At 38.3% G+C, this 16,673-nt stretch overlaps 1 protein-coding gene across 9 annotated transcripts in view; it reads right to left on the bottom strand.

The window, feature by feature from the left end:
- The window catches only part of LOC118280273 (protein bric-a-brac 2), a 44,499-nt gene extending 28,206 nt beyond the window's left edge, over positions 1–16,293 (bottom strand). The window contains exon 1 of one of the 9 annotated variants that reach the window (XM_035600230.2): positions 16,131–16,293. The gene's annotated coding sequence lies outside the window, so the exon portion shown is untranslated. Of the gene's footprint in view, positions 1–14,812; positions 14,917–14,943; positions 15,388–15,460; positions 15,730–15,788; positions 16,102–16,126 lie in introns of those variants that run through there. The other 8 variants (XM_035600231.2, XM_050701931.1, XM_035600235.2 and 5 more) reach the window with 8 other exon arrangements.
- Positions 16,294–16,673: the final 380 nt, after the last annotated feature.

Raw genomic sequence — 16,673 nt, 5'->3', positions numbered from 1 at the left:
GAATCGATCCTACATTTCAATCTTTTGTTTTATAGTCTGATGCCCGAATACTCAAACGCTACTCAATTTTAAGACGCTCTCAAATGTAGCTGTCACTATCAATTCTTTAAAAAAACCCCCGACAAAAAACTTAATTTCCTTTAAAAGTAAAAAAATAATAAAAGAAACTTAATCTTAAAGTACCTAAGAATGTACTAATAATTCTAAAAAAATACGTCGCGTTGGGGGACCGCTCCTAATTATTTCTTAGAATTATTCTATTATATTCTAAAATAGAAATATAGCGGCGCGGGCGGCGGTGTACAGTCCATATGAATGCGGTCCCCCAACGAGACGTATTTTTTTAGAATTATTAGTACATTCTTAGGTACTTTAAGATTAAGTTTCTTTTATTATTTTTTTACTTTTTAAAGGGAAATTAAGTTTTTTGTCGGGGGTTTTTTAAATTTTTAATTTAATTTTTTATTTTATACTTTTTATAGGTAGGTTAGGTTAAGTTAGGCTTAGTACATACACTTACTATAATTTCGATTCTTGTTAAGGTAAAGATTACATCTAAGGTCAAGCTCGTTCGCTTTTTTTTCGACTTATTAATTACTAATTTTTGTTTCTACATATAAGTAGGCTAAAGATTACATTGGTGCAAGATTTTTTGTTTATAATAAAACGTTAAATTAAAAATTTTATATTTTTGTTATTAAATTTTTAATTTAATTATTATTATTTTTTTAATTTTTATTTAATTTTTTATTTATGTTAATAAGACAAAATAATATCTTTCAATATCTTCTTTCATTGCGGTTTAATTTGAGACCCCATCCCAGTATATTTGCAGACCTTCGGCTAATCTCCCCACTTTCACCGCCCATAACTTTAAAACGGCTTAACCGATTTTCCTCAAACATGTCTAAGAACACTCGCATGTAAGTCCCCTTTCATACGAAAAAAACTAAATTGAAATCACTGCATCCGTTTGGGAGTTATGATGCCACAGACAGACAGACAGACAGACACGTCAAACTTATAACACCCCTCTTTTGCGTCGGGGGTTAATAAAATGACAGAGACAGCACGATATTTAAGTACAACTTAAAATTGAGTACCGTTTGAGTATTCGGGCGTGAGAAATTAGTATGGAATAAGCCGGTAAACGAGCAGACGGATCACCTGATGGTAAGCAATCGATTGTAACTCTGGTGTTTCAAGTATCCATACACTTGAAACATCAGAGTTAGAAATTTAAGGGTTGTTGGGGAATCGGGGATTGGGATGGAGGGTAATTGGGCCTTCGATAAACTCCCTCACACACCGAAACACAACGCAAACGTTGTTTCACGCCGATATTCTGTGACGCCGTGGTATCACTCCGGTCGAGGCGAAGCATGGCTCTCCCACACTTAAACAAATTGGTTTGTCCATGGGACAAAGCAAAGGCGTACTTCATTCATAAACGATTTTTTTAAGATCCAAACCATAATAGTTATAATTTCATTTGAAACGAACACAATTTAATCCAATTTATCTAGGAAAAGATCAGTAACAATATTATTTTAAAGAATATCAAAGAAATTAATAATTTTCCTTCAACAGAATTCCTTTAAAAACATTAATTCACCGACAATAGTCATTATAAGGAAGAATGTCTCAAGAGTTTTACCAATGAGCTTCCCATTCACATTGGCACAAAAGAATCGCCACCCTCTTTTTAAACCAACGATTCTAAATTTAGAAATTAGAAAAAAAATCAAACCATCACATCTTGATCTAAGATGGCGCCTTAGAATGACAGATAAGTAATTGGGTAGTTTCCTAGGTCAAAAATAAATTATTTTGACATTTCAATATAATAAAATATCCCAAAATAATCATACTTTCATTCATTAATTTGACGATATACTTATTTATTTAATTTTTCTAGCAAATTTTAGAGAAATAAGTATGCTATTTGACGCAAAAAAATATGAAGTCATAAGGAGCGATCTCCTACAAAATTCATAGAAAAGTAACGTTTTTGACGTTTTGATAAAAGTATTGAATTTGACTAGTAGGAAAGTACCGTAATTCATAAAAAGTACTTTTCTAGTTAAACGTTTTTAATGAGCTCTATTCTAGCAATCAAGCCCTTTCGTTTGATATCTAATAATGGAGGTAATTGTCAGAATTTACCTTAAACTATGAATGAATACCATTCATAGTTTTAACCCAACCACTTCAGCCGTTTTGACGTGATTGAGTAATAAACATAAACAATGAATTTATTTTTGCAAATAGGCTACAAAAGAGCACTTTTACACGTAAAAATCATCACTAGCGACCTCAATTCTATACTTCACTACATACTATAAAACAAAGTCGCTTTCTCTGTCCCTATATCATTAAAACTACGCAACGGATTTTGATGCGGTTTTTTTAATAGATAGAGTGATTCAAGAGGAAGGTTTATATGTATGCGTAATATATCACTATTGCACCCATGCGAAGTTGGGGCGGGTCGCTAGTTAGATATAAAATAAAATCACACAAACTCACAAACTTTCGCATTTATAATATTATAAGTAAGATAAAAAACGTGTAAAATTTCGAGAGTTCGAGTATTTATTTCCGTGTAGCGCAGTGCCAAGTTATGTTGGTGGTATGGGGCATTAAAAAGTGGGGAAGGGGAGTATTATCTTGCGCCTGGTCCGGGCATCGACCCTAGGGGGCGCCCGAAAATAGACTATGCGGGGGTCTGAGAGAGTCGCGGTTAATTTTGGACCGACATTTTGAGGCCGTCTGGATTCCCAGTAGCGAAGCGTCATGTCGCATGAAGAATGAATAAGATTTATTCTCAAACTCTAAATGACCTTTAGTTAGAATCGCTTGGAAACTATGATTAGTATTTCCGTTTTTTTGCTGGTGTTAGAGATTTATTTTAAAATATGGATGATGACGGTGTATGAAAATTAAAAATCTAATTAGTAATGAAAAATATTAGTCAATTGGGTCTCCGGTAACCTCACTCACACAACGAAAGCGTTGTTTCACGTCGGTTTTCTGTGAGGCCGTGGTATCACTCCGGTCGTGGCGAGCCATTCGTGCTGAAGCATGATGAATGATAAATAAACGATAAATGATATTTTATTTCTGCAAGTTGGTTACAAAATAACACTTTTACACGTGAATCTTTGAAATAACTAGATGAGGCCGGCATTTCCTATCGGACTACTCTGAGAAGAAATGCCGAAACAAACTCAGAGGTCATAGTCTCTTTTAAAGTCCAGACAATCAAAATAAAGGATAATGTGAGAGAATGGCTCTCCCACACTTAAACAAATCGCTTCTGAATACTATGGGACAAAGCAAAGGCGTGAATCTATACTAATCTATACTAATATTATAAAGCTGAAGAGTTTGTTTGTTTGAACGCGCTAATCTCCGGAACTACTGGTCCGATTTAAATAATTATTTTTGTGTTGGGTAGTATAGCCTTCCTCGGTAAATGCATTTACCGAGGAAGGCTGTAGGCTATAAAACATCACGCTATGACCAATAGCAGCCAAGCAGAACAGGTGAAACCGCGCGGAAGTAGCTAGTTCATTCATAAACGATTTATTCGACAGTACCAACGCGAATATCACTAATAGATAAATGATTAAATTAACTTTATCACAACAATTCATCCGTATGATTGTAATTAGTAAGAGATTACGAGCGATGATGATTTCATTAATTGGTAAATCCTTTGGAAAATCACCGACACCGGGCTTTCCTTGTGAGATAAGGTAAATATTTACTTTTAAAGTTTTCCCTATTATTTTGGTTTAAAGATATTTCGTTTAAAAAGTAGGGCAAGTTTGGCAGCGTGACTAGTTGTTGAGATATCTACAAATGGGCAATACATGAGCGATTCTTCACAAACATCACAAAAAATTAACGGCGTCATTATCCTCAACCAAAAGTTAACAATTCTGCCGATTGAAACACAAAATTTGGTTTCAATAAATTAAGCTGTGTCACTGCTCTCAACCAATCCAATAAAAATAAGGATGATTATAAGCTACCACGATGCTTAATAAGGCGGGAGAATAATCATTTGTTACTTATAAATGCGAAAGTTTGTGTGTATATTCGTTACACAATCACGTCAAAACGGCTGAAGGGATCGGGATGAAATTTGGAACAGGTTTTTTTTTAAGGAGGGAAAATCATCCAATCTCTTCTCCCGCCTTGGATAGGCGAGAGTGTCAGACACTTGCTGACTAAAAACCACCCCGTTCCTACTCCTGCTTGTCGAGCCGGAGCCCCGGTAAACTTACTAGGTAGTCCGCAGCTAATATTAATACCTTTTAAAGTAAAATTAATACTATATAAATTAAATATTGTGGAAAGGATTGAGCCTATTACCACATATGCACATAAAAAGCAACGTAAGGCAAATATCTAAGTAGGTACAACAGACAGACAGACACATTGCCTAACCAATCAAACGAAATAACGACCTTTGGTATAACAATTCACAAATACTCGTAAATTGGTTCAAAAGTGATGAGTTATACATATTTCAGTTATAATAGCGACCTCAATTCTATACTTCACTACATAGTATAAAACAAAGTCGCTTTCTCTGTCCCTATGTCCCTTTGTACGCTTAAATCTTTAAAACTACGCAACGGATTTTGATGCGGTTTTTTTAATAGATAAGAGTGATTCAAGAGGAAGGTTTATATGTATAATACATGCGTAATGTATCACCATTGCACCCATGCGAAGCTGGGGCGGGTCGCTATTATAGTTATAAAGAGCAGATAATAATTGATTGATTGTGTCTTTGCAATTTGTAAGTATGGGAGAACCATGCAGTATGGGTTGCTCCAACCAGAGATCACAGGGTCTTAGAGATAGGTAGACTGTCACCTGTTGGTATGTACAATTCACAACAGACATCGTAAATTGGTATGGGAGAGCCATGCTTCGGCATGAATGGCGCCGGCTCGACCGGAGTGATACCACGGCACCAGAAAACCGACGTGAAACAACGCTTGCGTTATGTTTCGTGTGTTGTTCCCAATCTCCCAATTTGACAACCGTTAAATCCTTACCCCCAAAAGGCCGGCAATGCACTTTGACACCTCAAGTGTTTCAAAGTGTCCATGGGCGAGAGGATTGCTTACCATTAGGTGATCCGTCTGCTCGTTTACTGGCATATACCATAAAAATTCAACTATCAATTATACCATTTCTCCAGTTATATGGATACAACTTAAGTAACATGTGTTTAAGCGTGCATCGTCCAAACACAAAACATAGTAGCGAGGTAATCTTCTAGCAAAGTAAAGCAAGCAATATTTTATACACCGGAGCGTCTCAAGTCAAAACAAGCATATGTTTGGGTCTTTCTTACATTACCTACATACATTCCATTTTCTAACAACTAGATTTCTCCCGCGGTGTAGACTCTAGATCTTGTTGATGTGTCAATCCCATCAACACGCGACATTTCGGTTAAGTGTGGGTCTGCGCCATGCTTCGGCACTGAGTTGCGGGTGGGCCGGCTCGCACCGGAGTGATACCACGGCCGAGTTAATAACCGACGTGAAACAACGCTTGCGTTGGATTTGGAGGCGAAGGTTTCGCGCGCGTCTTTAGTTTGCGCGCCGACCCAATCTTCCCAATCTCCGATTCCCCAACAACCCTTAGTGCATTCCTAACCCCCAAAAGGCCGGCAACGCACTTGTAACCGAGGGCTGGTGTTTCAAGTGTCCATGGGCGGCGAGTCCCCTCTTTGGGATTGCTTACCATCAGGTGATCCGTCTGCTCGTTTACGCAGCTGCTATACCATAAAATGGAACCATCAAATATTCCATTTCTCCAGTTGGGCGATACAACTTAAGTAACATGTGTTTAAGCGTGCATCGTCCAAACACAAAACATAGTAGCGAGGTAATCTTCTAGCAAAGTAAAGCCGTGTCCAATATTTTATACACCGGAGCGTCTTAAGTCAAAACAAGCATATGTTTGGGTCTTTCTTACATTACCTACATACATTCGATGCTAGCTTAGGAGGAGGCGGGGCGCGTTATTATTCACGAACCTCAATCTACGCCCCAGCCGTCGCGAGAGACACTCCGGGCGTCGGGGATCGCGCGACGATCTCCGGCCACCGTAAGTGCGGGTCTGCGGACGGCGAGCAAGGGTAGCTCGCCGCCCGACCAGAACCAGACCCGTGCGTGCGGCGCGTCGCGTTCTGCGCGCGCCTCAAAGCGCCATCAGACCACCACAGATGGGGCCCAGTAGGGCTGATGCCTAATCCGGAGCTGCGGACTACCTAGCGGGTTTACCGGGGCTCCGGCTCGAAAGGCAGGAGAAGGAACGGGGTGGTTTTTAGTCAGTAAGAGTCTGACACTCCCTCTCGCCTCGCCCAGGGCGGGAGAAGTCATTGGATGATTTTCCACCCAGAAAAAAAAAAAAAAAAAAAAAAACATTCTCTTTCGTTTTACTAAAGGCGGGAGAAGTCATTGGATAATTTTTCTTTGCCTTAATAGCTTTTACCAGCGGCTTCGTCCGCGTTCCTATGCCTATGTGATATTCCAGACCACAATCTACCCCTGTTCCAAACATCAAGATCCCTTCAGCCATTTTTTTTTTTGTAGTAGGAAAATCATCCAATGACTTCTCCCGCTTTCGGCGAGGCGAGAGGGAGTGTCAGACTTTTACTGACTAAAAACTATCCCGTTCCTACTCCTGCTTGTCGAGTCGGAGCCCCGGTAAACCAGCTAGGTAGTCCGCAGCTCCGGATCAAGCATCAGCCCTACTGGGCCCCATCTGTGGTAGTCTATTGGCTCTTTGAGTCGCGCAGAACGCTCGGCTCTATACGTCGCTTACGCTAAGCTTTGTTGCTACCGATAGTAACATAAGAAGACAAACAAACAAACATTAGTTAATATTTAGAATTAGAGTGATGCAATCCCATTGTGGCGTCCATTATCAAAACTTATGTAATACTATGATTTACTATACGTTACCGGTCTGATGGCATTGTTTGGTCCACAAAGAAGCAAGCGTATCTCATTTGTTTAAAATTTTAATATGTTTGTAGTAAACAGTCATATTTGTTGTTGATGTTTAGGAAGTTTGGAAAACGGATGTAAGATTGTTTTTCCGTCAGAGACGTGATGCTATGCTACGTTGCTGTGGATGCGTTTGGCTTCCACACAATCATATTCATTGGTACACATAGCTTAGTGCGACTAGAAACGGACTCAGCTGAGCTATGTTTTTGATATGGAAAGATGCGTGCTATGGATGGCTTCCCTACAATCAATACACCGCATACTCAAGCTGCGCACATTCCTCGCACAACTACATAGACCAGTGCTTAGCACTGGTGGAAACGGATTCAGCTTAGCTATGTTTTTATATGGAAAGATGCGTGCTATGGATGGCTTCCCTACTATCGAAACACCGCATACTCAAGCTGCGGATCCTCCTCGCACGGCTACATAACTAAGTATCAGTGGAAACAGTCACATAGTATTACAGCTTAGCTGTTACATCTTCGTAGCAGCTCACTAGCAGCACGGAATCTGGAATTGTGTCCAGTATATGGCAATAGGCTCACCCCCTATTACATGGGACTTATAACACAAGTGGCAGGAGGTTTCCACTGATACTAAGCTGACATAGCCTGCTTTTCTAAACCTCCTGCTTTTCGAGCCGGAGCCCCGGAAAACCTAGGCAGTCCGTAGCTCCGTGATAATCAAAGACCAACTACCATACTTAGATACATTAATGATTACTTAACACATTGAACGCCGTGGTGGTCACCGGTGACCGACCTTAGCGGAGGATTTGTCTTCAACAGTTTTCTATTGGCAGTCAAAGTTAAACTTAAATTACATATTCCTTAGTAACGATTTTCTTTCGAAAACAATTGCTAAGGACTGGGTTAAGTAACCATTAAATGACTAGAAGCACATTTCTACACAGCTGTTTAAGAAATAGTTCCTGCAGTTTAGGCCACCGCGTTGTGGTCCAAAATAGTCATTGGGTGGGTCCTTGTTTCGGACCCATGCAAAGATATACTCATGTACAATGTGCCTAGAAATGTGCTAAGCTTTACTAAACTAGTGTTTATATGAGAAATCTAGGACGAGTGGAACGTCTAGATACTCGTAATACTAATTTTTGGTCTGAAATATTTTTGGTGACTAGTTTTTGTAATCTTATTATTTTGTGTCTTTAGAGTAAAAGATAGAGAAGTTATGGTATAAGCCGGTAAACGAGCAGACGGATCACCTGATGGTAAGCAATCGCCGCCGCCCATAGACACTCGAAACACCAGTGGCGTTACAAGTGCGTTGCCGGCCTTTTGGTGGTTAGGAATTTAAGGGTTGTTTGGGAATCGGGGATAGCGAAGATAAGAAAGGGGGGAATTGGGCCTCCGGTAACCTCACTCTCACACGAGACCAAAATCCTACTACCGTTTCGAGAACTTACTTCACAGCATCCTACATAGAAAACCTTCCCTAATCTAAACACAGACCAATACCAACTCTACACGACACACAAATAAGGTTTATTTTCGTTAAAACACGGACAAATGACGTATCACTTCGGACAGACGTCATAGGAAACCAATGACAGCAAAGAATATTGTTTGTCCAAAAATATAACTACTGAATATATACTCAAGTACGTAAATAGAGTGAAATAAACCATTTACTGACCTTTGATCAACAATACTAGTCTTGTATTGTATTGTATTTGTGTTAGTTGTATTTATTAGCATAATGTATTTTTTCAAACATAATATTACGTGCATAAGCCTTGCTTAAAATGTATTTTTTTTTATTTAAGGATATTGTAACTTATATGATTATATACATACATAACCTCACACCTGTCTCCCATGGGGGTAGGCAAAGACAATAGAACGCCAATTGCTACGAATCTTACACACCTCTTTCGCTTCATCAACAGTCATCAGTCTTTTCATGCATGTTCGTCGGTTAAGGGTACTTTTAATTGTGACCACTCAACTAAATTAACGACAAATACAAAAAATTACAGTAAAACGTAACAAAAGTAATTTGACGCCCAAAATGGGACCCTTTTTCAAGGGGAGAAAATCATCCGATGACTTCTTACGCCAGGGCGAGGCGAGAGGGAGTATCAGACTCTTACTGACTAAAAACCACCCCGTGCCTACTCCTGCTTGTCAAGCCGAACCGGAGCCCTGGTAAGCCCGCTAGGTATTCCGCAACTACGGAAAATGGGACCCTAAAATGTTCTATTACTCATTAAACTATGAGTAACAAATAATTTGGCGATTATTACTAATCTCCAACGTATACTAAGTTGGAAGATATTTTGGCAAATGTCCAACGAAACCCAATATGAATAAGATATCAGAGATTTTGTGAAAGAAATTATAAGAATCGGGAAAATTACCTCGCAAGTGGGGAGTCAGTGAGATTTCACGATACTTTTTGGCGAAAAAGAGATGAGGAAAATTAAGATTACATATATCTATACTTCTATACTATACTAATATTATAAAGCTGAAGAGTTTGTTTGTTTGTTTGAACGCGCTAATCTCCGGAACTATTGGTCCGATTTGAATAATTATCTACGTGTTGTATAGTGTATTTATCGAGGAAGGCTATAGGCTATAAAAATCATACTATGGCCAATAGGAGCCGAGCAGAGTGGGTGAAACCGCGCGGAAGTAGCTAGTTTATTATACATATTAAAAATAGTGTAGAAAACTGTATAGTGAGACTCATGGGAGACGCACGTCTCCTTATGTTTGTGCCGTAAGAGGCGTTGCACCATGGGCGTTCCGGAGCAGGTCTACTAAGAGGACTCGGTGCCCCTTACAGGTACAGCATCTGGTTGTTTTTGTGAGCTAAAAATCCCACACTCTTTAGTCGTGAGTTGGGTGATATTGACTGAGACCGGAGCTGGTAAACGAGCAAACAGATCACCTTAGTCTGCTACAATTGTGTCACAATGGTCGATCAGGGACGGAGCTATGTAGGTTTTATAGCTCCGTCCCTCTCGCACTGCTCTGTGATCGACCATTCTGACACAATTGTAATAGCAGACTAAGGCTGATGGTAAGCAATCACCACCGCCCATGGACACCCGAAACACTAGAGGCGTTACAAGTGCGTTGCCGGCCTTTTGGGGTTAGGAATTTAAGGGTTGTTGGGGAATCGGCGATTGAGACGATTGGGAAGGGGCGTAATTTCTTGCAGTTTCCAAATTTTAACAAATTTCATGGAGTTTCGTCATGAAATAGCAACAAGTTGACATTGATATCACACGATATCATTAGAGATGATTCATATATTTATAACTACGACTAAAGTTAATTTTAGCACACTGATAACAATGTGCTTAGCTTATGGAACTATTTTCGGCTGTTCAGCAAAGGATGTGTATGGAGGTAATGTCTTTTATAGTAACCAAATCTATCGATAGATCGATAATTGAGACGAAACTGCAGAAAAAAATAACCGATCTTAGTCCAAAATCTCTTGATTAGTCTGGTTTTTTGACAATCACAACACATCGTTTGGTTTCCACCAATCATATTCATTGGTACATATAGCTTAGCACTGGTAGAAACGGAGTCAGCTAAGATATGTTTTTATATGGAAAGATGCGTGCTATGGCTGGCTTCCCTACTATCGATACATCGCGTTACTCGAGTCTCGCACAGCTACATAGAGTTATCAGTGGAAACGGTCACATAGTTTCATAGCTTAGCTATTACATCTTCATAACATTGCTACATAGCAGGTCTCTGGTGGAAATGCACACTAAAGGACTAAAAGCCGTCGCTACATCTTCGTAGCATAGTTTAAAGCACATCTCTGATGGAAATGCACTAAAGGATTAATACAACGTCGCAACAATTTTATCTAATTAGGTCTATCTACACGTAGCTACGATTAAAGTAATTTGATAGTCCTTCAAGGAGTTACTGATACACTGATACAAGCATACAAGCTAAGGACGAAGCACTGGTTGCTCGACATGTGATCAGAAATCGGTAGAAATTATAAGGAAAAATCAATCTAACCAAATTAACGACAAATCTTCTCCATCTTCCTAGCAGTAAACGGGTTGGTGGCCGAACGTAGACTTATCAACGATAAAAAAATACAAAAAAAAAGTAATCAGTAATACGCAAAAAAGTGAATTGACGCCCAAAATGGGACCCCAAAATTTTCTATTAAAACTATGAGCAACATATAACTGTCGCATTTATAATTTCAGTAAGAACAGTATTTAAAGTAGTGCTGGTACTACCACGGATTCGATAAATTCGATACCTAATGCATATGATAAAGTAGAAGATAACTAATACAATATTCTGAAAAAGCGCAAAAAAAATTATTTATTGAATTTAAAGTACATATTTGTAATTTTTATGACATATGGTGTAAAAGAGTTTCAGGAGGTGCGGACAACGTAACAGGTTACCGGGGCTCCGGCTTAAGGCAGGAGTAGGAACGGGGTGGTTTTTAGTCAGTAAGAGTCTGACACTCCCTCTCGACTTAACTCAAGGCGGGAGAAATCATTAGACTATTTTGAGACATACCGTCTCAAAAAATAGTCCTTAGCAATTGTTTCGGAACAAAATTGTTACTGAGAAAAGTTTAAGTAATCATTAAATGTTTTTGAGTACGGCAGTAAGAGAGCATTCCCCTTAAGCATCGTCCGTCATTAGGAACATTTGTCGAGGGACATTTGTGTCCCGGAAACATTGGGCAACGTCGGACGACAACGCCGCAACTTTGTTGACTGTGAGACAAGGAACAGTTTCAATAATGTTCACACGAGATTTTAACTTATGGTTATAACTTAACTTCACGGAAACAGGAATAACCTTCCTATGCATATGAATGCAGGAACTACTCAAATAAAACGTTGCACACAAGCCACTGATCCTTTACTTGTCCTATGCAACAAAACACTCAAATTAGAAGCACTGAAACAGAACCTAGTCCCCAATTAGTGTCATTAGACTACTGTAAATACTAGATAACAGTTAGGTACTGTGCTGGAGTGACGTCATACGTACGTCATACGTGATATAAGCTATCATATGTATGTTATATGGGCTTTTGGAAATAATGTTGGATGGTCTGGTGACTATGTAGGTTGGTATTTTAGATTAGGCTTTATTGGAGTGTAAATAAGTATTGTTTTAGATATTTTTTTAAGTAGTAGGTAGGCTTCTGTTAGCGGCTTTGTCTGCGTTCCAATGGGATAAAAAGTATCCTATGTGTTATTCTTGATTTCACCTCCTACGAATATTACATGGGACTTATAAACACAAATGGTGAAAAGTGGGTGGGCAATTACATTGTATAGTGGCATTACGTGCCGTAATGTGCACCTCTGCCTACCCCTTCGGGGATAAAAGGCGTGATGTTGCGTTAGATTGTTTATTTACGGCCAGTTTTCTGGATAAAAAGTACCCTATATGTTACTCTTGACTATACTTATAATCTCCCCCTGTTTAAAATTTTATTCCAACATATGGGACAAACAAGGAGATGGATCACTCAATGGTAAATCATTACAGGGAAGTTGCCGGAATCCGATTGCATAGAAAAGTCCGTGGTTCGGTAACGTAGTTGTAAGAGGAAGGCATACAATTATATGCAGAGCAAATCAGATATCTTTACTAATATTATAAAGAGGTAAGATTTACTTTATTTATTTATTATAAAGAATGCTTACAGAGAATGCACATAATTATATACAATCATAAACACTGTCATGGCTTGTGTTTCTCCAATTACAAGGAATGACAGGTAATATCATCAATATGGTGCGATTAATTAGTGCCATAATTTTAGGAAAATGGGTCCAAAGAGGTCGCTTACCGTCGTAAGATATTTATTGAATTGATTTGATGGGTGATTTTGTACGTTTATAAATACCACCACGACCCAGGAGATGTGTGATGTAAGGGCCATGTTACAAAAAAAATGTTATAACCAAGCCGGTAAACGAGCAGACGGATCACCTGATGGTAAGCAATCACCGCCGCTCATTGACACCCGAAACGCCAGACGCGTTACGGGCCTTTTTGGGTTAGGAATTTAAGGGTTGTTGTGGGTAATTGGACCTCCGATAACCTCGCTCACGCAAGCGTGGTTTCACGTCGGTTTCCTGCTCAGCCGTGGTATGACTCCGGTCGAGCCGGCCCAGCAGTGCCGAAGCATGGCTCTCCCACACTTAATAAAAAAAGAATAGATGTGGTACAACTATGATAAGTGTAACAAAGGGATACAAATTAGACTCATACTATTCAATATCTTTTCGGCTTTCCCGGCATGACGTCATACGATCGTAAACCCTATTGGACTCAAATTGATCGTAATACAATATATTTATTTCTATAGCTCTATTATTATCTACATAAGAGGTTGCTTTTCCACCAGAGATGTGCTATGCTACGTTGCTGTGGATGCGTTTGGCTTCCATCAATCATATTCATTGGTACACATAGCTTAGCACTGGTGGAAATGTTATGTTTTTTAAATGGAAAGATGCGTGCTATGGATGGCTTCACTACTATCGATACATCGTATGCTAGAGCTGCGCATCTTCCTCGCACAGCTTAGTTTCAGTGGAAACGGTTCATAGTTTCGTAGCATAGCTACATAGCCCATCTCTGGTGAATTTCAGCTGTAAGACTTTAGAGGTAGAGTCTATTTTACAGTTTACGCAACTAAAGGTAGACAGGTGTAAATTATTACTAAATATATACCTATGTGACCTCTTTCAGCTTACAATACACTACAGGCATTGTATTTTAAGGCAATATTCCGAGTCCAAACCAATATTTTTTTTTCGAAATTATCAAAAAAGAACTTGCATTTTGAGACGTCATATTTTTTTCGTAAAAAATCTTTATTTTGTTTAGCTAAAAACATAGTGTCCAAACTATGTTAAAAATTAAATTCTGAATATTTTTTAGGTATAATTAGAAATAATGTTTTTAAACTGACATGGTCACTAACACTAGTATTAGAACTTGAAACGGGATATTTCCTTGCAACAGTCTAAAAATCGGAAACTCATAGAATTAGAAAAACATGGGTAAATATGCCGTTTCGAGTTCTAATACTAGAAATAATGTTTTCTTTTTTATTGGGGAAATAACCTCATTAAAATATTTGAGTAGGTACTAGATAGGTACCTAATTGAGTACCACATAGCTGGGTGTTCAGAAAACGTGTCTGAGTGACGTTTATCAGGTCCACACTTATTACAAGCACCTATCTAAGTAGGCCATATAGATAGAAATAGGTAAAGAAGGTCTAATCTATGGGCATCTACTATAGATAGACATATACTTATACTATATGAAACTAGCGACTCGCCTCAGCTTCGCATGGGCAATGGTGATATATTATGCATGTATTATACATATAAACCTTCCTCTTGAATCACTCTATCTATTAAAACTGATTCAAAATCCGTTGTGTAGTTTTAAAGATTTAAGCGTACAAAGGGACATAGGGACAGAGAAAGCGACTTTGTTTTATACTATGTAGTGATTGTTAGGTAGAATAGAATAGAACATATTTATTCGTACATATTATAGTATAGGTGGACATTTTTTTTGAAGTTCCTAATTTCGTATACGACCTTTTAAAAGAGACCTTGTAAAATGTAAAAATGTGTCTTGTGTGGACAAAACACGTGAACAAACAAGGAAAAAATAATGTTTTCTACAATAAAAACGATCGATAGGGTCTAAAATTTGAATGTGTATTTAAAAGAATGAAAAAAAAGCACATACCAATCGGATTTTTTGGGGATTCAGCGTCAAATTTTTCCTTTTTTTTCGCAAATGGTCGGTTTTAAGGTGGGCCACATCCACATAAGAATCAGTGGGTGCGATTAAGCAAAGAATACCTTAAAATGACTAACCTCAAGATAAAACAACATCGGATTACATCGAAACACTTTCTTATCAATTTTTCTTGTATTTTTCCTCGTTTTCACACGCAGTGGTCGAAATATTCTATTTATTTACACTCACGTATGTTGATAACGAATGGCAGGAAATTATCGGAATCGTAAGCGATCGTGTGTGGCGGATTTAGCTTGCGAGGACTCTATTTAAAAAAAAAACGCGACACACGTTGTTTAGGTCCAAATACCGGAAAAATACTGAATTTTTTTCACGTAAAATTATTTAATATTTAATCAGTTCACTGGCCCATGATTCACATATTTTATAGTCACTAAACAACTAAGCATGGCTTGTTATCGCAACACATTTTCCTGTACTATTTTATTTATTGAAAAAATAGGCCCCAAAACCTATGTTATTTAATATCTTATCGGCATTTCGCGTTTAACTGAGCGGTAAACATTAGCCTATGTTATGACCGATAAAAAAAACTAAGCGCAAATAATCACAAGGTTTTTTCAAATCACTTACCGAGTATCGGGAGTTATTATACAGTTTCCGTGCGGTCTTAGTGCGCGCTCTACAATGGTGCTCCCGAGCACAAAGCCAACATTTGGCCGTTCCCAAAATAGTAGCATATAGCAGGCCCCAACTAAAGTTATAAACATTCTCGGCGCACACATGCAAATACTCCAAATAAAAAAAAATCAATATTTAAACAATCTCACTGAGCGCGACGCACGGCGCGCAATAACTACTCGCTACACGGCAATATGGTCGATGATCATTTTACTGAAAAAATGTGACTTTTCACAACCTTCGGTTAAGGGAAAACTACTAAAATAGACATAATACTCACGGTTCTGAGGCCGGACCTCGTTCACATCACGTATGCAATTAGCGAGTCGTCTCCTATTTTTTTACGATGGAAAATCAATAATTTTTAAGAGCACAAAATTTTGTTCATATTTTTCCGTCGGGCCCCCGTTGCCCTGCGCGGTCTCGCTCCGACACTTAAAAATGAAAAACCCATTGCAAGAAAACTGTGGTACCGAAAGAGATGCATATACGTCGCCGATTGTAAATAATGATGAGGAACGAATCATAACAAACGAAAGAGACAGCCGATTCACTATGGAAGCGTTAACAATAACAAAATGCATTACGTAACAACGATACACTGATTTATCACACCACTTACCGTTTGTTTGTGTAAATGTAGTTAGTTTCGCGATAAAATATATCTTTTTACGCGTTTTTGCAACATCGCGGATGCATTTTGACGCGAGCAATCATCCGTCAGATGGACGCCATTTGCAATTTGTGTGCATCTGACTCCCGCTCGTGTTATTGTTGGGTTGTTAACTTTTTTCGACAGTGTAGCAATACTTTGGTGGTAAAAAATTATAATTACATTTTTGTAAGCCTTGTAATCAATATTTTAGTAACAAATAATATATTTTCATCGAGTTACTTGTCTTGTTTTATTAAAAGGGTGATTCAATGCGCTGGTATAATACTATAATTTTTATTTTTATGAATGGCAACATTGACAACTGTCACATGTGTGTTAAGTGATTTGGTGGGATATTTGACAGGATGTAGAGTCATACATTTTTAAGATTTCCTTTTCGTAATCATTTTAATTTTCGTTGTGGTATTAGTGAAAAATATAATGTACTTAAGTAAATATTTGTTTTAAGCATAAACGAAGGTTGGTTGGTTATATTGGTAAGATTTTAAC

This window comes from Spodoptera frugiperda, chromosome 21 (genome assembly GCF_023101765.2).
Source record: "Spodoptera frugiperda isolate SF20-4 chromosome 21, AGI-APGP_CSIRO_Sfru_2.0, whole genome shotgun sequence".
NCBI classification, from domain to species: Eukaryota; Metazoa; Arthropoda; class Insecta; order Lepidoptera; family Noctuidae; genus Spodoptera; species Spodoptera frugiperda.
The sequence above is the reverse complement of the archived record's forward strand: the minus strand, read 5'-3'. Positions and strand labels throughout refer to the sequence as shown.